The sequence below is a fragment of the Protopterus annectens genome, chromosome 3.part0 (genome assembly GCF_019279795.1).
Source record: "Protopterus annectens isolate FY-2018-M chromosome 3.part0, PAN1.0, whole genome shotgun sequence".
In the NCBI taxonomy this organism is placed as follows: domain Eukaryota; kingdom Metazoa; phylum Chordata; order Ceratodontiformes; family Protopteridae; genus Protopterus; species Protopterus annectens.
Genome location: NC_056731.1, coordinates 855,193,714 through 855,217,606, shown reverse-complemented (window position 1 = coordinate 855,217,606; position 23,893 = coordinate 855,193,714). Strand labels below are relative to the sequence as shown.

At 38.0% G+C, this 23,893-nt stretch overlaps 1 protein-coding gene across 1 annotated transcript in view; it reads left to right on the top strand.

Annotated features, from left to right (window-relative positions):
* Nucleotides 1-23,893, top strand: part of BCL2 (BCL2 apoptosis regulator) — a 919,075-nt gene that overhangs the window by 117,507 nt on the left and 777,675 nt on the right. The gene's annotated exons all lie outside the window — the stretch shown is intronic.

Genomic DNA, 23,893 nt, shown 5'->3' with positions numbered 1-23,893 from the left:
ACCAAGCCGTCAGCTGTTCTTGAGATGTCAGCACCAGACAATGTTCAAGCTCTACAGTGTTTCCTAGGCATGGTCAACTATTTAGGCAAATTTATACCAGACTTCAGTGAGTTGACATCACCTTTAAGAGAGCTGACATGCAAAAATGTTTCATGGTCATGGTTAGAACAGCACCAGAAGGCATTTGAAGACCTTAAGCAGAAAATTGCCACCCCACTTACATTAAGATACTGTGATGTGAATAAACCAGTCACTCTTTTCTGTGATGCTTCAAAATTTGGTCTTGGAGCAGTTATAATTCAAGAGGGCAGGCCAGTAGCCTGTGCACCTAGAAAACTTACCCAAACTAAGATGCAGTATGCTCAAATTGAGAAAACCTTTGGAAATAGTATTTGCTTGTTCCAAGTTTCATGATTATATTTATGGTCGAGCTATTCAGTTTGAAACTGACCACCAACCTTTAGTTACTATTCTAAAGAAGCCTATGCATTCAGCTCCAGCAAGATTGCAAAGAATGATGCTCAAATTGCGAAAGTACAACTTCAAAATGGTCTATATGAAAGGCAAACTGCTATATCTGGCTGATACCTTATCCAGATTGTGCAGTAATAAAACAAAACAGCTTGACGCAGAGAACTTTGACTTTGACATGATGGCAGGGTGTGATTTTTCTACCACTGGGCTTGATGAGTTAAGAGATCACACAAAGACTTATCCAATTTTGCAAAAGCTCAGTCACTACATTATTGTTGGATGGCCGTCAAAGCAATCTAGTGTACCAGCTGAAGTGAAAACCTGTTTTCCTTACAGATAAGAAATGTTGATGGAAGATGGCATTATCTTCAAAGGTCCTAAAATTGTTGTTCCTGCTTCCTTACAGCAAGAATATATCCAGATTTTGCATTGTGGTCACCTAGGTTCCACATCCACTAACAGGTGAGCGAGAGAATTAGTATTTTGGCCTTCATTACTAAAAGACATTGATAAGTACTTTCTTCTTGTTCAGTATGCAATAGACTAGACCGCATTTGCAGAGAGAGACACATCAGCTAAGTCCAGTTCCTGAACTGCCTTGGTCAACAGTAGTCACTGATATCTTCGAGTTGAACAATCAACACTGCTTTGTATTGGTAGACTCTTATTCAAATTGGTTTGAGATCACTCTACTACCTAACCTAACATCCACTGCTGTTATTACTAAGTTGAAATGTCATTTCTCAGTCCATGGTACTCTGCACAAAGTTATTTCTAACAATGGTATTCAATTTACTAGTCAGTTGTTTCAGAAATGTGCAGGAGAATGGGACTTCGTACATGTTACTAGCAGTCTTGAATATCCACAATCAAATGTTCCAGCTGAACATACAGTGCAGAGTGCAAAGCAATTACTTGAAAGGTTGACGCATGACAATACCAATGTCTTTTTAAATTTGCTTAATCACAGAAACATACCCCGTGACAATATTCTTGGGTCACCTGCTCAAAGACTTCTTTCCAGGCAAAGCAGAACTACCCTACCTATTAGTTCCAATTTATTGAGGCCTAAAGCCAAGAACAATAAAACCATCCAAGGCTCAATTATTCAAGAAGCGTTCTATGCAGAAGTCCAGTTATGATAAGTTGAGCAGATTTCTTCGTCTGTTGAGAGAAGGTGATACAGTGAGAATACAAAAGGCAAAAGGTTTCGACCAGATTGACCAAGTTACAGGTGTATGTGCCAAGCCGAGATCCTACCTTGTAGAATCTGAAGGTGTGGAGTACAAGAGAAATCACAGACATCATCTTCCTGTACCAGAATCATCATTGGAGCATTGTTCCTGTGATACAGACTCTAGATGTTAGAGTGAACCAAACGTTGTTCCCATCCCAGAGTTTGTACCAACCTCTGATTCCATTCCTGAAGGTGTTCCAAATACTTCAAAGATCGAAAATTTTGTAGAAACAGCTCCAGTTGCTAAACCCAATTCCCAGTTTTATGCCACACGATATAGACAAATATCCAGGCCCAGTGTGAAATATGCAGCAAGATGGACTTAACTGTGTATATACAGTATGTTCCCAGTCTAGTCTTGTGTAAATACATGGTAAAGCACTATCTGTGATATCTGCATGTCAAATAGATTCATAATGTTGCATGTTCCATTTTCTCAAAGAGGGAGGGTGTAGACCAGAGTGTACGGGCTGCGTGCTGTGTCTTTAAGAAGTATATCAAGACTAAGCGAGTATGTACAAATGCCAGGCACGTGCTATTCCTAGTGCCATTTTGAGAGTGCAGCCAGGGAGTGAGCATGTATGATTGCAGTAGTTAGTTTGTATGCAAGTTACTTAAGTTAAAGTTAGTAAACTTTTATCATGATGTGTTTGTATAAAATAAAGCTGCTCGAACAGAACCCATGAAGACTCTTCTACTCTGTCCAAAGCAGGAGAGGGACAGAGGGTCCCACAGTTGCAGCAGTGCACCTGTTTGACATATTGGTGAGGACCTGATCCAGAATGTGTGCTCCTCTTGTCAGGGTATGGACAATTTGCTCCAGGGCATTTGAATTCAAAAAGTCAAGGAACTTTTGTGCTAGCGAGTTTGGGTTAGAGTAGGTTTCCCCAGTTGATGGTGGGATAATTAAAATCCTCTATAACCTGTGTGTTTGGTAAAATTTAGATTGTCTTCAGTTTAGTTAAGTAGGCTTCATGGTTGTCGTGACCCATGGAAGGGGGGTCTATAACTGGCTAGGACTCAAATGGAGGTCTTACCCACTGTAACCTGGACCTGGAGTAACTCTATGGAGTTGTCCAGTCTGACTAGACATGAGGTGAGTTTATCTCTATCTCTAATATAGATTGAAACACCACTTCTTTTGGTTTTCACATGTTCATTTTGTGGTCTAAATGTGTGGAAGACATTGTAGCCTTGCAGGGCCGGGGTACTCTCTGAGGCCTTAAACCTCTGCATTCCTCAATAATGCCTGTGTAGACACCATTTGAGCAGCTGCTACCTGGTCAGTTATAAATATCTTTGCAAAGCCTTAGATATTGGATATTAACTCTATGTCTGGGTCTTCTTCTCTGTTCATTTATCAAGGAGATGGTTTCTTAGGACAGCCTCCCACAGGATTTATTTGAGGACTCTGTTCTTCCTGTTCCTGCATACAAAAGTTCTGGGTTCTCAGCTATAATGTTGGATCTGTGAAGAGCTCTAGCTGCATCTCACCTTTTGTCTACCTACCTTTTGCTTGGTTATTGTGCATTATGGGGCTTAGGGTGGGGTTTAGCAACCTGGAAATTCCTTGTCCTAATACCATTGATGTAAGTTATACCTATTCCTGCAGATAAAGCTGTACTTGGAGGTCCAGCATATTAGTGAGTACTAGGAGTTTTCAGCATTTTCATATGATTTGTTCATGTTCTGTCTACAAGTAGTCTGCCAAACCTGCGTATCCCATGCCAAGTACACCCTACCTGGCATCACATGCAGGCAGAAGATGAGAAGAAGTCTGTGCATTAGATGGGGCTTTAAATACCCCAGCTTGCAATATTATTTAGGTTGCAGTATTGCGCATGCCACCATTGAATTGGGATACTGGACTATTTTGGAGCCTAGGATTGTTGGATTCTGGGTACACCAGTTGACAAGTCATTCAACTGCCTTGGGTGTCAGTTAATACAGGATGTAGGGTTTAATTCATTCTGCCTTTATTTGTCTACAGTGTGACTCTGAGCAAGTCACTTAACCAGACAGTGACCCTGTGTCACTCCAAAAAGGGATAGTTGGGCCAAGTGGGCTTACACTGGCAATAAATAGATTTAAAAAAAAAGAAAAAAGCAAGCTACTTGCATGATCTGCAGTCTCCGAAACAGCTCATGCAGACATAGGTCATACTGGATTTTTTTTCTCTACTTGGGAGGGAAGGGAGAGGTGGCAGTCTTTGCACTCTGTTCAGTCACACTAAAGTATTCCCAGTCCCCAACCACTTGTCTATCAATTAAAAACATGCTTCTTCTGGACTCCCTCTTTCACTGTGTCAGTTTGCTGCCTTTCCTATTATGGTCTGAACTATTGCTAGAGTAGATTTGCTTATTTCAGAAGACCTTTATTATTCTGATCTATTTCAAATGTCCTGTTTACTTTTATCACTTTGTTGAACCATTAGCTTTATCTTATAGTTTAGCAACCATTATGCTGAATATTGAGTCTGCTAATACTGCAGGCCAGTGTGGAATATGTTATTTATATTGTTTGAGTTCTCCTGTTTTTAAATTTTTGGTTACTTTTTATGGTAATATGCTTGGACATAGACATGGACAGCAAACTTGATTTAACTTTGATCTGAAGTTAGATAAATGGCACCTCATTTAACCTGAGATCACACGCATATCGAGCTAAATGTAAAAACAAGTGAGCCAGAAGTTAGCATAGTCCTCCTTTTTCAGGTCCTTGGCCAGTCTTTGAGCGGGCGTGTAGCTAAAGTCAGACATGGTGGCATTCATAAACATTTGGTTATAATTCAGCTTTCAAGAGTGTACATGCAGCTCAGTTACATCACACAATACTATGACAGAAAAGGCCAAAAACAGTAGTAATCCATTTCTTTAATGATTGCTTAGTAAGTATGAAATGTATAATTTCTGCAGGGCTGTTAGCTTTTGCCATGGTAGGCATAAAGTGCCTGGTGTACAGGAGTAATAATAAAAGCTGTCGAGTGACAGTACAGTGACTGAGTCCAAGTAAAATAAATACGAGAGAAAATGCAACAATTATACAAACTAGTTACAGAGTCCTTTGGTGCAGACATTCCAGATATTCATAGTAGTTGCAGCAGTATGTGGATTTCTTATTTATTCGTTTGCATTATTTTTTTCTTTTTAGTATTGGAAAAAGTGGTTTCAGTTCTTTACCTACATACATATATTTTAAAATGGGCATTAATATCTTTCTAGCGTGACAATATACCAAAACAGTTCCCATAATAAGTATCCAGGCTGTTCTTAAAAATACCTAAATTAGTGCTTGCTTTAATGCAGTTTTGTAGCCTGTTCCATGCATCAGCTGCTATCTCAAGCTATAAAATCTTCTACATAGATTGTCAGATGATTCTCTACTACTTTTTAATAACCCCAAACATTCCCAAAGATAGTTGTCTCTATATACCTGAATAAGATCTACTCTCAATTATCTAGAAGAGACGCTGTAAAAGTTCAGATATTTTAGTTTTTCATGTTGTTGTTGTCTTCCGGCTTTTCCCGGTTAGGGGTCGCCACAGCGGAACTCCGGTCCGCTAATGATTGGCAGTAGATTTTCACAAATGCCGAGGTGCCAGCTTGACGTTCAACCTTCAACGAAAGCATGCCCATTTACGTATGTCTTTCAAACGCCCACCCAACCTCGGGGAGGACATGCAGACTCCACACAGAAGGCACTCCCCGCACTCCAGCCGAGAATCGAACGGCAAAACATCTTGCTATGAGGCAACAACGCTACCGCTGCACCACCATGGCTAAACTGTCTTTCATAATAACTTTAATAGTCACATTCATGGATGCTCTTGGTATATTTCTGCTGTACTCCTTCCAGTTTCCTCATGCGTGTTTTCTTATAAGGTTTCTATGTTATTATTCCATACTCAAGTTAAGGTCTAATGTAATTAACAATGACATCATCATTTCTGATTTCTTAGACTTTATAAATCTTTTTATACATAACCAATAGTTCTATATCATTAACCAGTTGGTTGATATGATTAGAAAAACTCAAAGCTGGATTTACCCATATACCCAGGCCCTGAGATTTACCCATATACCCAGGCCCTGAAATGAATCAACCATTTCAATCACTGTGTGAAATGAATCAACCATTTCAATCACTGTGTGCTGTATTAAATATTCATCTTTCAATTTATGTCTCCCAAATCTCATATGCTTAGTTTTGATGTATTTATCAGCATATTATTCTCCTGTGCACAAATGGTCAAGTTAGTCAAGTTCTTTTACAGACATCAGAAGTTTTATTGATTAATTGTGTAATTGTTTAAGTGGAAAATGAGTTCATTGGTGGAGAAGTATTTCAAAACTATTTTTAAAAGTGATGTTGAGTATGTACATTTTATTCTGAAGAAGTTTGGTTACGAAAGCGTGGATTAAAAATTTTATTACGCTAACATTGTGTAGATTTCACTCTGTTTTTCCTGCATCTTCCAGTCTGTTTTTTTTTTTTTTTTGATTTTTTTGTGGTTACTCAGGAGCATTTCTGCATTTTTGGTCATTTACAAACATGCCCTATCTGTAACAGTTTACCCAATTTCAAGTAATCACCATACAGACTGCAGAATGCCTCAGATGAATAAGATAGGTCTGAAAAATACAATCTAAACAAGTAAGGGCCTAGGACACAGCCCTGTGGGACACTCTGACTATAACCTCGAATTTCACATGTCTAGTTGTTGTATGATACTTTTTATGTTGTATGTGTAAGCCATACAGCTATCTATCTATTTTATCAAGAGTAAATCAGTACCTAGTTGTTGTAATGTATTGATCAGTGTTTTGTGTACGATTCTGTCAAATGCTTTAGTTAAATCTATATAAATCACATCACAGCAAAATTTTTCATTCAGAGCTGTTATTATTTATAAAACATCATGTTAGAGGTGGTACTAGATCTATTTTCAACATATGCATGCTGATATATGGTATCAGGTCCCAGTCTTTCCAGTTCTGACAATAGCTTATCCAATATTACTTTCTCCATTATTTTTCCATAACATGAAAGTAGACTTAAGGGTCTTTATGACTATGGGTTTGTCCTCCTCCCCTTTCCCTTAAAGACATGTTTAATAAGCAGGTCTCCAATCTTCAGGAATCTCCCCATATTTATATGATCTACTAAATAATAGATATAATGGTACTGTAAGTTCTTGCAGAAGTGTTCTCAAGCCATTATTACTGGATCCAGTTTGCATAGTTCTTTTTCAATATAATCTAGTTTGATTCCAATATCCGAGGTTACCTGTTTATCAGTAGAACAAGTTAACACCCCCTTTGTGGAGCCAAACTGTTTTGCATAAGATTTTGTATATATGTTTATAATTTGTTATATCTGAGAATACGTTTTAGAATATACACACAGTTTATCAATTTGTATGCCTTTTCTCCTTCCACATCTTATGAAGCTATAAAATGGTTTCCTATTATGCTCAACATCTTTATATGCATTTTTTTGTCTCACACTCTGTTTAATTTATTTGTCCAACTTATTTCAGTTTTCAAACTTTTCCATTTCTTATATTTTTGTCTCTCACATTAATCAGGCATCTTGTTCTTATGTAAATATACCACCATGACTTTGTATGCCTAGATCGAGATGTTAACACATCACTCCAATTAGTTTTATATAGTGAATGTCTTGCTTCCATATAATCTGCAGTTAATGTTCTGTGCATTGGTTTAGATTTCAGTTTCACAGAATTAGATAGCAGCAAATTATCCTTTATAACCCCATGATCACTGCACATCAATGGTGGTAAAATGTGACATGAAGTAACAATAATTTCTTTAGTAACACAATGTCTAGTATGTTCATTTCCCTGGTAGTTTTTTACAGTCTGAAGCAATTGCTGTTCATGAACATATGTTATGAATAACTTCCTTATTAATGTTGTTGAATCAATATTATTCCAGTCTGCTTCCTTAGTATTTGAAGGGCTAGTACCCTAACAAATGTGGGTTATGATGAACAAGAAAGCTCTCTTCTTTGCTAAGATTACAATAGTCACATAATGTTCAGTTTAGTGTAACTATATTTTGTTTCCACTCAGCAACAAATAAGGATCTTGTCTCCAGTGTTTCATGGAGCTAACCATAAAAAAAAAAAAAAACACTATATCCATGTTGACCCGCTTTTGCAGCTCTTTCTTACAAGTGATTAATGCTTCCAGTTTCAGTTTGACCACTTAAGGTGGTCTTTGTTTTAGTCAGTTTAGCCACAAAAATGCCATAGCCACTGGCTGTTATTCCTTGTTTCAGACCCTGTCTGTCCTCAGTCATATTGCAGTTGTTGCATTCTGCTCCTGCATTGTTAGTTGCGTCATAATAATCCAGTCCCTCTGTTGCCATAACTAAGATGGGGTGAAGGGCACAAGATGTCAGGAGGAGCAATCTGCAGATCATGATGGTGTGGGAGTGTAGTAGGAGCACTGTTGTATGAATGCCGAGACTGCTCAGTTGAAGCTGTTCGTTTTAAGTGAGTATGTGGTATGAACTGCAGCAAGCTGGTTGTTTTCGCAATTTTAACACCCGTAACTCTTCAATTTGAAGGGGATGTCAGATGACCTAGCTACAGATGTTCATCATATTGATCACTGGTGCAGTAACCTTAGCTATATTGGTAATATCCTGACAAGGATATAACAGCTGGCCAGTTTCCAAAGCGTCTGCGAACCTTCCATGTATCCAAACTGTCAAGCAGCTTGAGGTGAGCTGACTAAAAGACAAGTTTGGCATGAAGACCTTCAAAACTTTACTGCTACCCAAGAGTACACTTTTCTGAATCTTTCAAGGATTGACAGTCTGCTTGTGCATTCCTTTGCTGGGCAGATAGGTTCTCTTTAGGAAAAACAAACTTCCATTTTACTAATTTTGCTGACATTTTATTACTTTCCTCTTCAGGCAAGTTATTTTAAAGCTAGGAGTGTTGTGTTTAATGGATTATCTTGAGACCGTAAGGCATGCCTCTCAACCTGGAATCATAGAAACTGGACATAGGCTCAAGAAAAATAGGTGCAACAGGCCAAAAAGCTGAATTCTGAGTAAGATAAAATTTGCATACAAAATTATGTAACCCCACCCACTCAAATAGAATTGCGGGATACCAACTTTTAAATGCAAATTAAAGAGCAGACAAAATATGAAACACAAAATAAACATAAGGACAATGGTGTTTTATATTTACATGATCTCAATGCAATTTTGCTAGAACAACAAGAGATTCTTTGTATGATAATGTAGCTGCAAATGACAGAAGAAAACATAAGAGAATTTCAGAGATGTACTGACACTGTCTCAGATAGATATACAATCACTGAAAGACATTGTGGTGTGACAGGATTCCCAGAACAAAAATCACAGAATCAGAAAATAAATGCTCACAGGTATCATTATAGTACCCCTGCAAATTGCAATACAGGTGCTTGAGACAATACATAAACCACATCTTACAGTAAATGAAGTGAAGGGAACGAGTCAGTGATACAAGACACTGGCCTGGAATGTCAACACAAATTAATGTCATGGTGCAAAACTATATTGTGTGCAGTTCATACCATTAAAATCCAACAAAAGGTGTTAGTCTGTAAAGTGCCAGGTATTCAGTAAAGTAGAGTGGGCACAGATCATGATACCAAGTATCCTGGTGTGTTTAAAATGATAAATAGTAGAGATGCAGTGTGATAAGTGCACTCAAGCTTATATTTTCAAGGCAAGATACAGCCAATGTTACTGCATCTGAGGATGGTACAGGGGTTAACTCTTCCTCGTCCTATTCACTGTCCCATGCATTCAGTCCTCCCTCCATTACTGTTTGTTTTCATACTTCTCTAGGATGTATTTATTCAGGTAAGACTTTATAACATTGCAACACACGACATGTAATTGCACATCTCCTTCTATCAAGATTCTACATCTACTTTAACAAATTAGCTGCAGATCTGTAACATGGCTGTGGTTATTCTTTTAAACATCCATAATTTATCCACTTCATTTTTTAACTCAGTGTTAGCTATAGTGGCTAAACACTGGAATTTGTATCAAAACCGTGGAACCTTGGGTAAAGTTTGATGACCAGTTCACTCCTAACGAAAAGGTGGTCACTGTAGTTAAAGCCTCCTGTTTCCATTTGAGGAATGTTGCCCTTATGAGCCATCCTATTCTGTCTGTGAGTCTTCATGCCTTGATTTTCTCCACACTCGGCCATTGTGATACCCTATACCTGCCAGCACTGGCTGCTACCTGGTAAGAAACATTTGCAGCAGTCTGTTATCAAAATAATCTCCTAACAGCAACCGTAAGACCTAAAGCTAGCAAAATGAATTTGTGCTCCACCTTTCACACAGTTGGGGTACCAACTCTCTCCAGCTTCATTTTTGCTGCCTGAGAAATAAGCAAAAATGAATTTGCCCTTATGCTGGTCCACTGCTTTCACAAACTCATTCATAGGAATAAGGCAAACATTAGGATAAATGATAAAAAAGGAAAAAAAGTGAGTTGCCAAAGGAGGATTCTGGTCCAGTGGAAACATGCCCTTTCCCAATCTATGACTAGTAGTATATATTATATATCATATGCGTTTCCATTTGCTGTTTTCCATTTTTTTTTTGTATTCTTACCTGGAGCCGGAGGAAGTCAAGCAGCCGGAGAGAAATTTTCTCATCCTGAGTGTCCTGATCCTGGATCTCTCTGGGGTCTGGGTCAGGAATTCCTTACTAGAGTTGCAGCAGACGCAGGGCAGACCAGTCTGGGACTCAGGAGTAGGCTCTGGCTCTGCACTAAATTACATGTGACCTGTCTTGAACTGTCTTGCAGTTTGCAGCACTTGCCTTGCTCCTTCTTGGCTTGGCTACCACACTGGCAGAAGCAGAAAGTTTAACTTAACCTTACTAATTAAATATAAAATAAAAAAAAAAAAAACAGCTTTACACTTTTTACAGCTCTGACCTCCATTCCGCTCGATATGTGCTGCTGCCTGTAAGCCTGCTGCTGAGAACGTTAATGTGTACAGTATGACTGAATGAACGTACCTTAAAAAAAAGGTAAACATTAACAGACACAGTCCGAGGAGCCCTATTCCAACAGGCTGGCAATCTCCCTCGTGAAACTGACATCATCATGCACACTCTGCACGCGATGACATCAGTGACAAAAAAAAAACAAACTAGGAATTAAAGGAGCCTCTTGGGAATTCATGGCATTCCATTATTTTGACCTCAAAAGCAGTAAATACTGAGGAATTCAGTACAGTTGAGAGGTATGCTGTAAGGTACTTTTAAACAGAGTGCTAATTTTTTTCTGTCAGTTTAAAAGTGGTATAAAGTAATTGAAAACATTTTTTTTCCTCTGGAGAAATTGTGTTTACTTTACATTTCTGGGGATGGCTCAGTGTTTTTGAAGTGCTTTTTACTGTGTTTTTCTGTCAAAAAAGTAACTTTTGTGAACTGGTAGTGTTTACTGGCAATTGCTGTTTGTCTTCCCCGGAAAGAGGCACAATTTTCGGCTTGACCATGGAACAGACTACTGGTACCACATTTGTTCCTTCTTCCAGACCCAAAAAGAAAACCATTAATTAAACAGCCTTTGCCACCACAGCAGGCTAGCAATTTGTTTCAGCTGCAGGTAGATGAATCTGCTGTGGCCATTTGTTGTACCTCAGATGACTCCTCTTTTGCCTGTGATCTGTCTGGTGTAGCACCTGCAGCTGCTATGGACCGGGGAGTTAGCCATGTCCTCTGCTGATGTTGGGGTCCCCTCAGTGAGAAAGGGAAAGCCATTCTTGTCATTTCTGGGATTGGGAACGGACGGTTTCTCTGTTGTGTCAGAATCCTGTGCCCATCCCTGGGGAAGTTGCTGCCCTTTTTTTCCTGTCAAAAAGAAAGAGAAAAGCAGATGTGTATCTACTCCTCCTCTTTTTTCTGTGGATAGGAGTAGTTTACTGGGTCTGTCGCATGGATTAATTCAGGCTATTGATCCTTCTTGTAATGTTTCTGGTGGAAGAAAGAGGGATTCCTCTTTTCCTGAAAAGATTCAAGACTCTGAATCTGAAGAGGAAGATGCAGGAATTAATACATTTTCCCCCTCAGGTTTCTGATTCAGACTTGGAGGATAGTTCATTTTGTGATTCTTTCTGTGGGTGTTTCTTTTTCTCTGAGACTATTGCTAGAACATGCCAGTGCTTTCAGTGGGAGAACACTGAGGTTTCTTAGTCCCTCAGAAAAGGATTTTCCAGAGCTTACACCCATTCCTCCTGTCCTCTCTGCTTTAGAGAATATGTGTTACTGTCTGTAATTTTCCAGACAGCCGGGTGGACTTTAAAAAAAGCAGGTAGGCTGTATGAAGTTCTTCAGTCTTTTAATTTTATACACTATTCCACACCTGACCCAGCAGCTATAGCCTTAGTTGATACCACTGCTGATAAGCACTTATTTAATTCCAGTCCTACTTTTTCTTGTTAAGTATGGGAAAAGTATTGATAGGTATGGGGAAAAAGTGTGTACTTCTGCAACTTTGGTTTTCACAATTTTGAATTGCTAGGCTCATATGTTAGAGTTTGTTCTAACAAATTGTGAAAGTATGAGTAATATTTTATCTGCAGTTTCTTGTGAGGATAAAATAACTTAACTTTAAGTAACTTAGTTTCTTCTATTGCACAGTTCACCGCTCATGTGTTTATGATGCTGTTGGTACTTCTTCCAGGGCTATGGCCTCTGGTACTGTTTTGAGGAGGTTTGTATGGCTGCATTCTCAGAATCCCCTGGATGGTGTTAAATTCTCCTTTGGATAGAGACTTAGTGTTTGGCCTCTGTCGCAGAAATGGTCAAATGTGTGGTGGCAAGCTGATCCATGGAATCTCTTTTCAGTCCTTCTTTTCCAAATTTTCCAAGGAATTTTGTATCTCTTCATCCAGTTTGGCTAAATAAATAAATAAATAGTCTCGACAAAATACAGGTAATAGACTTTTAAGAAGAAATGACAGGGGGAGATTCCAAATAGAAGTCTCAAACCTCCCAAAACCAAGGTCAATCCAAAAAGTCTGAATGTTAGTGAATTTGTGATTCCACATCCCACCCTGGCACCATATTTCTTATAGAAAGTTTGACTCAACAGTTTTCTCTTTGGCAACAGATAGTTTCAAACTTTTTCTGAAAATCATTCATCAAGGTCACTAATGGGAATGGGAGGAAACTCCTCCTTTCCATTGGGGGGGGGGGGGCTCATTCCTCATCCTGGAGATCAGAATCTTGTTTCCACTGGTTCTTCATCACATACTGTTACAAGGAGTGATAGAACCAGTTCCTCCTTGCTGGGGGAAGGATTTTAATTCAAGGATGTTCTTAGTGCCAAAGAAAGAAAATTCCTGGAGAACAGTTCTGGATCTTTCTTTCCTAAACCTGTTTGTGATAGTGACCAAATTCAAAATGATCTCACTTCACAACCTGGTTACTTATTTTTCCTTTTTCATGTTTCCTGGCAACACTACACTTAAAAGATGCTTATCATCACATCCCTATTCATCCAGACTTTATATGTTTCTTAATGTTTTGTGTACCTGGATCACGTTATCATTTCTCTGCCTTACCCTTTGGACTGTCTACTGCACCATGAGTATTCACAAAGTGTCAAACTCCCATTATAGATCATTGCAAGCTTTAGAATATCCACAATTGTTCATATTTAGATTACTTGCTTATCTTTAAAGAGTTTTTTTTCAAAGTGTCAGAAATCTCTCTCTTGGGTGAGAGATCTGATCTCTTATACAAGGGATTCCAAGAGAACATTCAAAAGTAATTTTTGACCCCGTGACACAGATTATGTTCCTGGGATATCAACTAGACACCTCAATTCAAAGAACTTTTCTTGCATCGGGGACAAAATATCTTTTAATCTAGATCCATTTCTAAGGTTTTCCACTCAGACTTTGGTCACTGCGATGGAATACCTCAGGAATTTGGATTTCATGATGCCCTAGGCAAGACTTCACATGAGAAAGACACAGTGGTATCTGAAATCTCTTTGGTCCCAGCATCAACACCCTTTACCTTTTGAAATGTCAGTGCCGAGCTTTGTCAGAAGAAAAAATATTTTTGTGGAGACAATAGATATTATTAAATCCAGATCTCCCCTTTTCCCTCCCTGCTCCAAAGCAGTCAGTCACTACAGATGCTTCTAACTTTGCTTGAGAATCAGTTTCAGGAGGGAGAAATGTTCCAGGGGTGTGGGACACCAAGGAGAGATGCAAGCACATAAATATCAAGGAGATGCTTGGCCTGATTGAGACTCTTGACTCACTGAACCATGTTTGGTCTCTGGGACCTCTTCAAGTGGTTACAGACAATACTACAGTCAAGTGGTACATCCACAAGCAAGGAGAGAAACCAGGTCATACTCCATTTGTAGACAAGCAATGCTAGCTTGGGATATAGCTTCACAGCACAGTCTGACTCTGCAAGCTTCCTACATTCCATCAGAGCAAAATTATGTGGCAGACAAGCTGAACAGGACCAGGGCAAACCCTCACAAATGGAAACTAAATCGGGGGTCTTCCAAGATTTGATCCATCTGTAGGGAGGTCTTCAAGTAGACCTCTTTGTCTCCTATCTGAACAATCAACTGACTTGATTATGTTGTAGTACCCCATGCAAGAAAACCTGGAAAACAGATGCCTTTTTTCCTTGAACAGAAATGTTCCTATGTGCTTTTCCACCCTTTCCACTAATATCCAGGGTACGTCTGAAGATATAGAAGGAATCTCCCAAGGTCATTTTGATGACTCCCTTCTGGCCCAGACAACTGTATTTTTGAAATTACCAGGAGCAATTATCACAAGCTTCTTCACAGACTGGATCTACTCACACAAGAACAGGGGTGTTTGAGGAATCTCAACATCATTCAACTTCAGTTGACTGCCTGGATGATATGTTCTTAATTCCTTTTAGGTACTTGCTTACTGAGGATGTACAACAGATACTAATGGAGGCAAGAAAACCTGCTTCTAGAAAACCATATATTAGGAAATGGAAAAGGTTTTCTAGTTGGTGCCAGAACATAACCAGCACCCATATAGGGTTAATTGTTCTCTGGTTCTACAATATTTGTGTGAGTTACTATCCTATGGCATTTCTTATTTCTCTGTCGAGGTTCATTTATTGACCTTTACAGCATGTCTTCCCATGAAAGTTCTATAATGTAGTCTCATGTCAAAATATTTTTGAAAGGGGTTTCGCATAAGAGGCCTCCAAGAAAACTGGTGGCCCCTCCTTGAAATTTTAGTTTTATGTTAGAGAGGCTAACATTTGCTCCACTTGAACCAGCTAGTCTGGATGACTTGAGGTTCTTAACATGGAAAATGGTTTTGCCGACAGCTGTGACCTCTGTGGGAGGAGTATCTGAGTTGTAAGCTATTATCGTGAGTAAACTCTATCTCATTTTCCATAAGAAAGAGTTTCTTTGATAATTAATCCTTCTTTTATGTCTAAAGTGGTATCCAAGTTTAATTTAAGCCAAATTATCCCTCCCCCATTTTCTTTTTTTAACCTAAAAATGAGAAAGAAAGGATACTCCATACTTTGGATGTCCACAAACGACTCCAATACTATCTTGAAAGAACAATCTTTCAGAGATTTCAAACTGTTTTTCTTGTAAAGTTAAGAAGAAGGGACAACCTGTGTCAAAACTGATTATTGCCAAATGGTTATCTAAGGCTATCGTTACACTCACCATAACAAAACTATTCCAGGCAGGGTCAAAATCCACTCTACCAGGGCCTTGGCTTCATCTATGGCTTTTTGGAAAGGGTTGGATTCCAGAAGTATTCTAGAAGATGTTACTTGGTCATTTATACATACTTTTACAAAGAACTACAAGCTTGATTCCTTCAGTAGGCCCAGATCAAGTTTTGCTAGGATCATTCTCAAAGGGCTTCTGGACTCTTCTCTTTCTACCTCCCAAATTTTGTTAGCTAAGGTGATCTACCCATATGGCTAAGCTACTGCAGCAGTGATCATTTGAACTTCTGCTGTTACGGTATAGTTAACTTGCACAACTGTACTTTGTGCGCCCTTTCATTGGCCTGTAATTGCAGGGAAGGAGCCATAGCAATTACCAGCCACAGAATTAAACTGTGGTACATAGACATTCATATAAAGGGAAGTTTGGATACATTTTGTTACTGTGTTATAGTCCAATACCAGAATTTTGCATACTATCATTATTAGTGATGTATATTTTTTCAATTTATATACATATTTTATCTATCTATATATAGATATAAATTCTGTATGTAACATAGATGTGTGTGTATCTATATGCCCACACATGCATATAATATAAATATAATTTATATATATATATATATATATATATATATATATATATATATATATATATATATAAAATATGTACGTGTGATATGTTTAACATATTGTATATATATTTTGCATATATATATATATATATATATATATATATATATATATATGCATATATGTTCCTGATTTATATTTTCAAATATCCCCTAGATCTCTGTTGTTTTGCTTCCCCCTTCATTTGTATAACTTTAATATTATTATGATTTTGCAGAACTTATATGTTTGTGTGGATACTACATTATTCAGCATAGAAACGGGTCTGTATTAGAATCTCAACCACTTAGCTTGTCGAATGCTGAAATGAAAGCTTAAAGTCGCGAACGGCCACTTATGCAAATTTTTTCATCAGAGGAAAATTTTGCTTGGCCATCTCGCAAATTAAAATAAACTTCCAAACCCTAACAAAGTGGGGGAGCTTCACCCTCCCACCCTCCCTAACTAAATATACCAACTCTGAGATTGCTCTTCATTGGGGAAAGGGCAAATTCCTGATAACGGCCAAGTGAATTCTTTCCCTATGAAAAAAATTGCGTAAGTGGCCATTCGCGATTTTAAGGTATCACCGTTTAGCTGTCGACATTTTGGCATTCGACAAGCTAAGCAGTCGAGCTTATAATATAGACCCACAGGAACAGCACTACAATGGTAACCGTTTGAAAAGTTGGGATCCCCATTGGTGAGTTCCATACAGTGTACACTGAATGACCAAAAAGTCCAGATTTACATGTACTAAATTAACATTGCTGTTTCGCTACATATTCCCTTTTATCCATGGTATGGTGATCTTGGAGTTGGTATATTTAAGTTTGGGAATGGGGGGCTTGCCTCACACATGTATGGGTGTAAGACAGCTTGCGGTTTGAGTCTCACAAGGGATAATTGGCTAGGCTTAAAATGGCTCGCAAGGGCAGTTAGCCTAGTACTAATCTATGAACCTATAAATCTATGAACCCTGCAAAAAAAGAAGTGTAAAAGAGAGGAGCGATGTTTGATATTCACCCTTCTGCATTTTCTTTTTTTTTCACAGCTTATAAAGACGTTTTGAATCCTGGCATTTCATTTGGAAACCCAGTACAACATAGGCTGAGGGGCTGTTTTATTACAAATGTAATTTCAAGGGAGAGTGTTTTTATTACAGTGTCTGTTTGCTAAGGGTAATAGTACATTTTTGAGCAAGTGGTGCTATTCTGAACTGTATTACTTTGTAACTAATATATCAGGGCTAATATTAGTTTGTTGTCTGCTGAAAGACAATACAGCTCACTTTTAACATTTATACTTAATGAAGAGTGTGTTTACTTACTGTAACTATGTACTACGCTTTATTTCATTTTTATCTCTTCAGACATGCCTTACTTAGCATGGAACCCACACAAATGACCATTGTAAATTAAATGCCATCTTCCCTGTGAGTTATTTTAAACAGTTGAAAAAAATGCAAACATCCATGCCTACTGAGATGTAACATCCCCAAAATGTATATTCTTTGATACTGAGATGTGCACAGATTGCAGTAATAAGGTATTCAGATCTAGAGAAAGCTCTGCCTCCTTTAAAAGGTAAGTTTTTCAGAGCAGGTGAGAGAGTGAGAGTGAAAGGGGGAAGAGGTGAGCTTGTATTCATGTTGTCGCCAGAGAAAAAGAATATGTACTATGACCAGAGTATCAGAATGAGGCCTGGGGGCCTGTTACAGTCAGCTTTTGCTGTAGAGAACAGGATGTCCTTGTAGAGAACAGGATGTCCTTTCAAAGGACTAGCAATGTTCTTTGCCAGGAGGAACTGGTGGAAAATGGACGTGTGAGTATTGGAAGATTCTCAGAACCAGCTCTGTGTGTACTATAAGACACTGGAACTGTTGACTGAGCAACTTTAAAAAAGAGTGGGTGTTAAATAATGCTGAAATTAACTGCTGAATATGAGCACTACATGAAAAACTGATTATTTTGGTGTCCATTCCCCTTTTTATTTTTTTTTGCAGGTGAAAAAAACTTGTTTTAAAGTAAGTGAAAGTAGTGTCTAAGATTGGTTAATCTCTGATGCAGTACAAAATATCACATTGGTTGCTTCCAGCTGGCACAACAGCAGTTATTCATAGAAACTGTAATTTGAATACATTTCTGACTACCTGCACTCTGCCAGAGTAATGTCCCCACCTAAGAATGCTGTTATGTTACAAGTTGCGAAGAGTGCTTTGTCCGAACTGTGCTCATGAACCCTAAATGGGAATATAGCTTTTCTTGGAGTGTCTGATTGTTATATTTTTCTGAACAAAGTTTTTGAGCTTCTATCTGACACTTACAAATCAGAACTGAAAATAGAATCTGATCCGTAAAAGTGAAATAATTTAAGTTGTAGTATGTTGCATTGGGGTAGCTAGAGCTCCATGTACTAGAAAGAATTATGACAGAGCCTTCAGTCACAGCTGTTTGTTAATGTTTTCTCTAAATGGATTCAGGAAATTCACTGCTGAGTAGAATTTATTGAATTTGTTTCTTGAATACAGTACGAAATTGACTATGATTAGCAGCCTGATAACAATCCTGTGCGTTTCCAGCCTTAGTCCATGTACAGCATTAGACAGCTTAGACAGTTAAATGGGGGGAGGGGTGTAAGTGTGTGGCATTTCAGACTTTGTGCTGACATTGTGACATATATATATGGGTCTATATTACCATATCGCACGCTCAGAAGAGCAAACGACAGATAATCGACCCCATGTCAGTGAAAGCTTACAACGTCGAAACTTCAGAACAGCGATTATTTTCCAATGGAAACAATCGCTGTTCCGAAAAAAAAAAAAAAAAAAACTTAAATATACCAACTCCGAGATCGCAATACAGTGCCGAAAAGGCAAAGTAGCGAAAGGGGCCAAACAAATTCTTTCCCAGGGAAAGAATTCGCTGAAATGCTGCTTCACTATTTTGCCTTTTCGCTCTGTACTATTCGACAAAGACGCATTCGACAACCTGCGTCTGCAACGGCGTAATAGGGAACCTATATATATATATATATATATATATATAGATATAGATATATATATAAATGCACATTTTACATATTTAAGACCCAAAACTGAAAATGATAAGTCATGTACTCTTTACTGCAAATCTGTGATATACACCTTAAACAAATAATGCAATAATACTGAAATTAAACTGTCTGAAAATGAAATAAAACAACATTTCAAGCAAAATGTCTGTTATAGCTGAAGAATAGTTTTTCCAAAAAAAAAATCTTTTTATCATTTTAAAGTTTTCTTTTCCAACAAACTACTAGTCTTTGTGACTTTCTGTGTTAAAAAGTCTATGTAGAAATCTTTTTGTAATACATATGAATGGCCAATATTCCCATAAACTAATTTCACTACAGCTGGCAAGGAGGAGTTTCCATGTTTGTTTTTCTAGAATACGGTATGTTTTAGCCAGAGGTAGGCAATCCCCTTTACAAGTGATAAAGTGCGTCACTTGAGTACATTTTGCTCGACACCCCACTTGGGGCCAGTAAATGGAGCTACCTTAATCAGTAACATAATAGCGTTGCTTTCTTTTTATTTATTTATTTAATTATTTTGACTTTTCTGACCATATTTTTTGCAAACTTGAGCAGATGTATTGACTGTAATAAATAACAAACACAGACAATGCATTAAAAATATATGTGCACAGCTAAGTGTCACCACCACCAATAACTGTTTGCCTGTTGCTTGAACATCTTGTAAGAGGAGAATTTAGTATAAATTTGTGTTCATATTTCTCAGAAAACAAGATTTTTATGTGCTGCTATTATTATTGCACATTTCACATTTTATCTTTCATTTATTTTACTTTACATTTGTTGACTGGGAATGTCTGACTGAGCCGAAGCCCTTTTTCAGCAGAGGCCCGAGGAGAAAAGCTCCTGTTTTTACAGTTAATGTTATTATTTTATGCAATAGTATAAGAAGTAATGGTACATGTCAAACAACTATATAATAGCAAAAGTACTTAGTTAAACAACATTTTTACAAGTTATGCAGGATCCAAATCAGAAACCATAAAGAATTTAAACCATTTTTTTTATATATATTGCAGTTAATAGTATAGGATAGTAGTGGGGATCAAAGTAACAGGGGAAGCTGGTATGCATTAGTGTTTATAGTTGAAGTTATTGCACGTACTCTTTTTCCCTTTGTCTTTGCAGAACTAGTAGCTATTAGCTAATGCTGTAAATGGCTTATCCATACTTTAACATCACTCTAATTCTCTAGCCCTCAGTACAAACATCTGACTCACTTTCCAGAAGCTGGTAGAGTGCCTCTGATGCCTTGTTCTTTGCTATTACAACTCCTTTCTTAGCTTCTTTATTAGCCAACTATTATTTCTTCCTTCCTAGCCTGGTCTGTCTTTTTTATATCCCACTTTCATCTGCACTCCTCCTTTCTTTTGATGACTTCCTGGACTCAGCTTTCCTTATGTACCTTATTTTCATACTTGGCTCGGCTCATATCTGTTCTTCAGCCCATACACATCCTGTTTGGAGGTGCTGCCATTCTCCTTCAACTTCACCTATTTCCTCTTCTTCTTGAGGTGCTAGAGCCCTGAGTATCTCCTTAGGCTATTGTGCTTTCTCTCCGATCAACTTATAGGTCTTCTGAATGGTCTCTGTTGACCTTGGAGCCTACTCTGACCACTGCTTGCAGCTGATTGTGGTTACCAGTGGTTTATACTGTGGGCTGACTGTTTCACTGGGGATGACTTTGTGATCACTGATTCTGCCCCAGTGCCCTTACATTACTAGGAGGAAGTCCACCTGCGTTGCATGTTGGCCACTCTTGTATGTGATCTTGTGACAGTCTCTCTTTCTGAATCATGCATTGGCTAATATTAAGCCATTTGCCAGACAGAAGTCTAGAGTGGCCTCTCTTTCTTTATTCCTGTTACCCCACCCATGTGGACCCAGGCAGTCCTCATATCCTCATGTCTCTCCAAATATGTGCATTCAAGTCACCCATTATCAACACCATAAAACAAAAAGAAAAGAAGCCAAGCCAAGCAATCCTTAAATCTCACCGGGTTTATTGTTAGCACTTTCATTCACCAGGTAAAATTGAACTTCTTCAGACAAACCTCTACCCAAAAGACCATTATTTAAACAGGCACTTCAATTAAGAAATATTACATCTATCTTGTTCTTAAAGTGATATACTATTTGTCATCAAATAGGAACTACATACTAAAATGTATGCATATACAAATGTAAGCACATACACCATTGACATACAATATAAGCACAATTAATTAGCCAGCCACTAAAACTAAAAAATACATACTAGTGTATTCTGACCTAAAAAATAAAATTAAGATATGTTTACAGTAGAATTCTTCCTATAGGGTTTTTAATAAGTCCCCACTATGATACCTTTCCAAAGATTTCAATTTTAATTTGCATTTGATCGAACAATATTTATTTAACCCTGGGAAAACATGTGCATTTGTTCTTAGTTGCCATAACAATTCTTGTTCCTCCAATCTCAATACCCATGGTCCATCTTTGCAAAGGTAGAATAGTGGGGATTTATTAAGAACCCACTATTGGGAAGAATTCTATTGTAAACATATCTTAATTTTATTTTTTAAGTCAGAATATACACTAATATGTATTTTTTAGTGACTGGCTAATTAATTGTGCTTATATTATATGTCAACAGTGTATATGCTTACATTTGTATGTATATATATATATATATATATATATATATATATATATATATATATATATATATATATATGGGTCTGCTACGGTTGATTGAAAACTCACTTGATTGAACATGAAATTACTAGGACCACTTCACTGAAAGCTCACTTCACTGAAAACTCACTTGACTGAAACTCATTTCGTTGAAAGACATAAATGGCCTTTTCCCCACTGTAGTGCGACTCTGGAGTCAGTATATAAAGTAAGGGGGGCACAGCCCCCCACATTGGGGTTATGGAGGATGAAGCCCCCCATATATCTTGGTTATATATTCTCTTTTGGAAACCGTTATTTATTGCACTGGTATCTATCACTGTGTATAGTTTAAAATGTTTATAATATGTGGGGGGCTACACCCCCACACCCACCCAATGTGGGGTGCTGTGCCCCCCACACCCCTCCTTACTTTATATACTAACTCCAGGGTCGCACTACAGTGAGGGAAAGGCCATGTATAACTTTCAATGAAATTAGTTTTCAGTGTAGTGGTCCCAGTAATTTCATTTTCAGTCAAGTGAGTTTTCAATCAACCGTAGTAGACCCATATGTATATGTGTATATATATATATATATATATATATATATATATATATATATATATATATTTTATATATATTGTAATATGTAGTTTCTATTTTTTGACAAATAGTATATCACTTTAAGAACAAGATAGATGTAATATTTCTTAAATGAAGTGCCTATTTAAAGAATGGGCTTTTGGGTAGGAGTTTGTTTGAAGAAGTTCATTTTTTTCCTTGTGAACGAAAGCACTAATAACAAAACTCAGTTGGATTTAAGGATTACTTGGCTTCTTTTCATTTGGTTTTAAGTTTTTGGTTTCAGTTTTTTGGTGGCACATTATCAACACCAATTCATGGTGTCCTGCTTTATCTAGCAGGTCCTGCAACTGCTGCCTGAATACACTCTTTTCCTCAGTATCGTAGCCCTGCTGTGTGGCTCAGGCTGAGAATATGGATACTGCCCTGTCATTATAGACTGGAGTCTAATTGCCATGAGTCTGTCACTAATTCTGATGATAGCCTCTTTCTCACCACAATTCCCACAACATTTCTAGCCTGTCCTCCTACTGAGTAGTACACTCTGGACTCCAAGCCAAGTGGCTTTGCTGCACTATCCTTCCATCTTGTCTCCTGGATATATAGAATGTCCGGCATCCTCCTTGCCATCATATTGTCTATTTCCAAGCATATTGTCTACTTCCAAGCTCCATTCTGTCAGTGAGCTTACACTGAGTGTAGCAATTCTTAGTTCATGTTTGGCAGGTTGATTGGTTTTAACTCCATCTTTTCTCAACTGAACTATCCCAGGCAACCCAAGCTGTGCAACTGGACACTGACTGGCCAGAAGCTTATTGACTACTTATTGGCTTATTAACAACTATTCAGGGTTTGTTTTTACCCCACCATTGGTGGATCTCCTGGCTAAGGGTTTGACATTTGTACCCAGTAGGAGGGCAGATGTGGCCAATACCTTGATTGATCTCAAGCTTTTTATTAGAAAGCTTAATTTCCAGCTTATTTTTGGTGATCAGGTGATGATGCCGAAAGATTTTCACGTTCCAAGTACATTTAATCCCCCTTTACATCATTCTCTTTGTCTTTTTGAACGACTGTGTGACTTAGACATTCGTCATTTATTGAAATGTAAACAAATTGTCCCTTATAATATCAACAAAGATGAGAAGTGTCTTTTAGAATTGTTAACCAATTCTTCTGTGAGGGTTATGCAGCCAGACAAGGGGGGGAGGACTGGTAGTGATGGAAGAGGTAGATTACATTCAGAGAATGGAAAATATTCTTGCATCTGAAACCTATAGGGAGGTTTCGAAAAATTAGTTGAATCAGAGTGTGACCAGGGTCTGTACTTATTTCAAAGACATGTTCATTAATGGAGTCATCGATGTGGAAGTTTTTAACTATATCTGTACCCCTAACTCCAGGATACCTGTTCTGTTTGGCAATCCGAAGATTCATAAGAATGTGCATGACCCCCCCTATGCGCTAGTTGGTGAGTGTGAC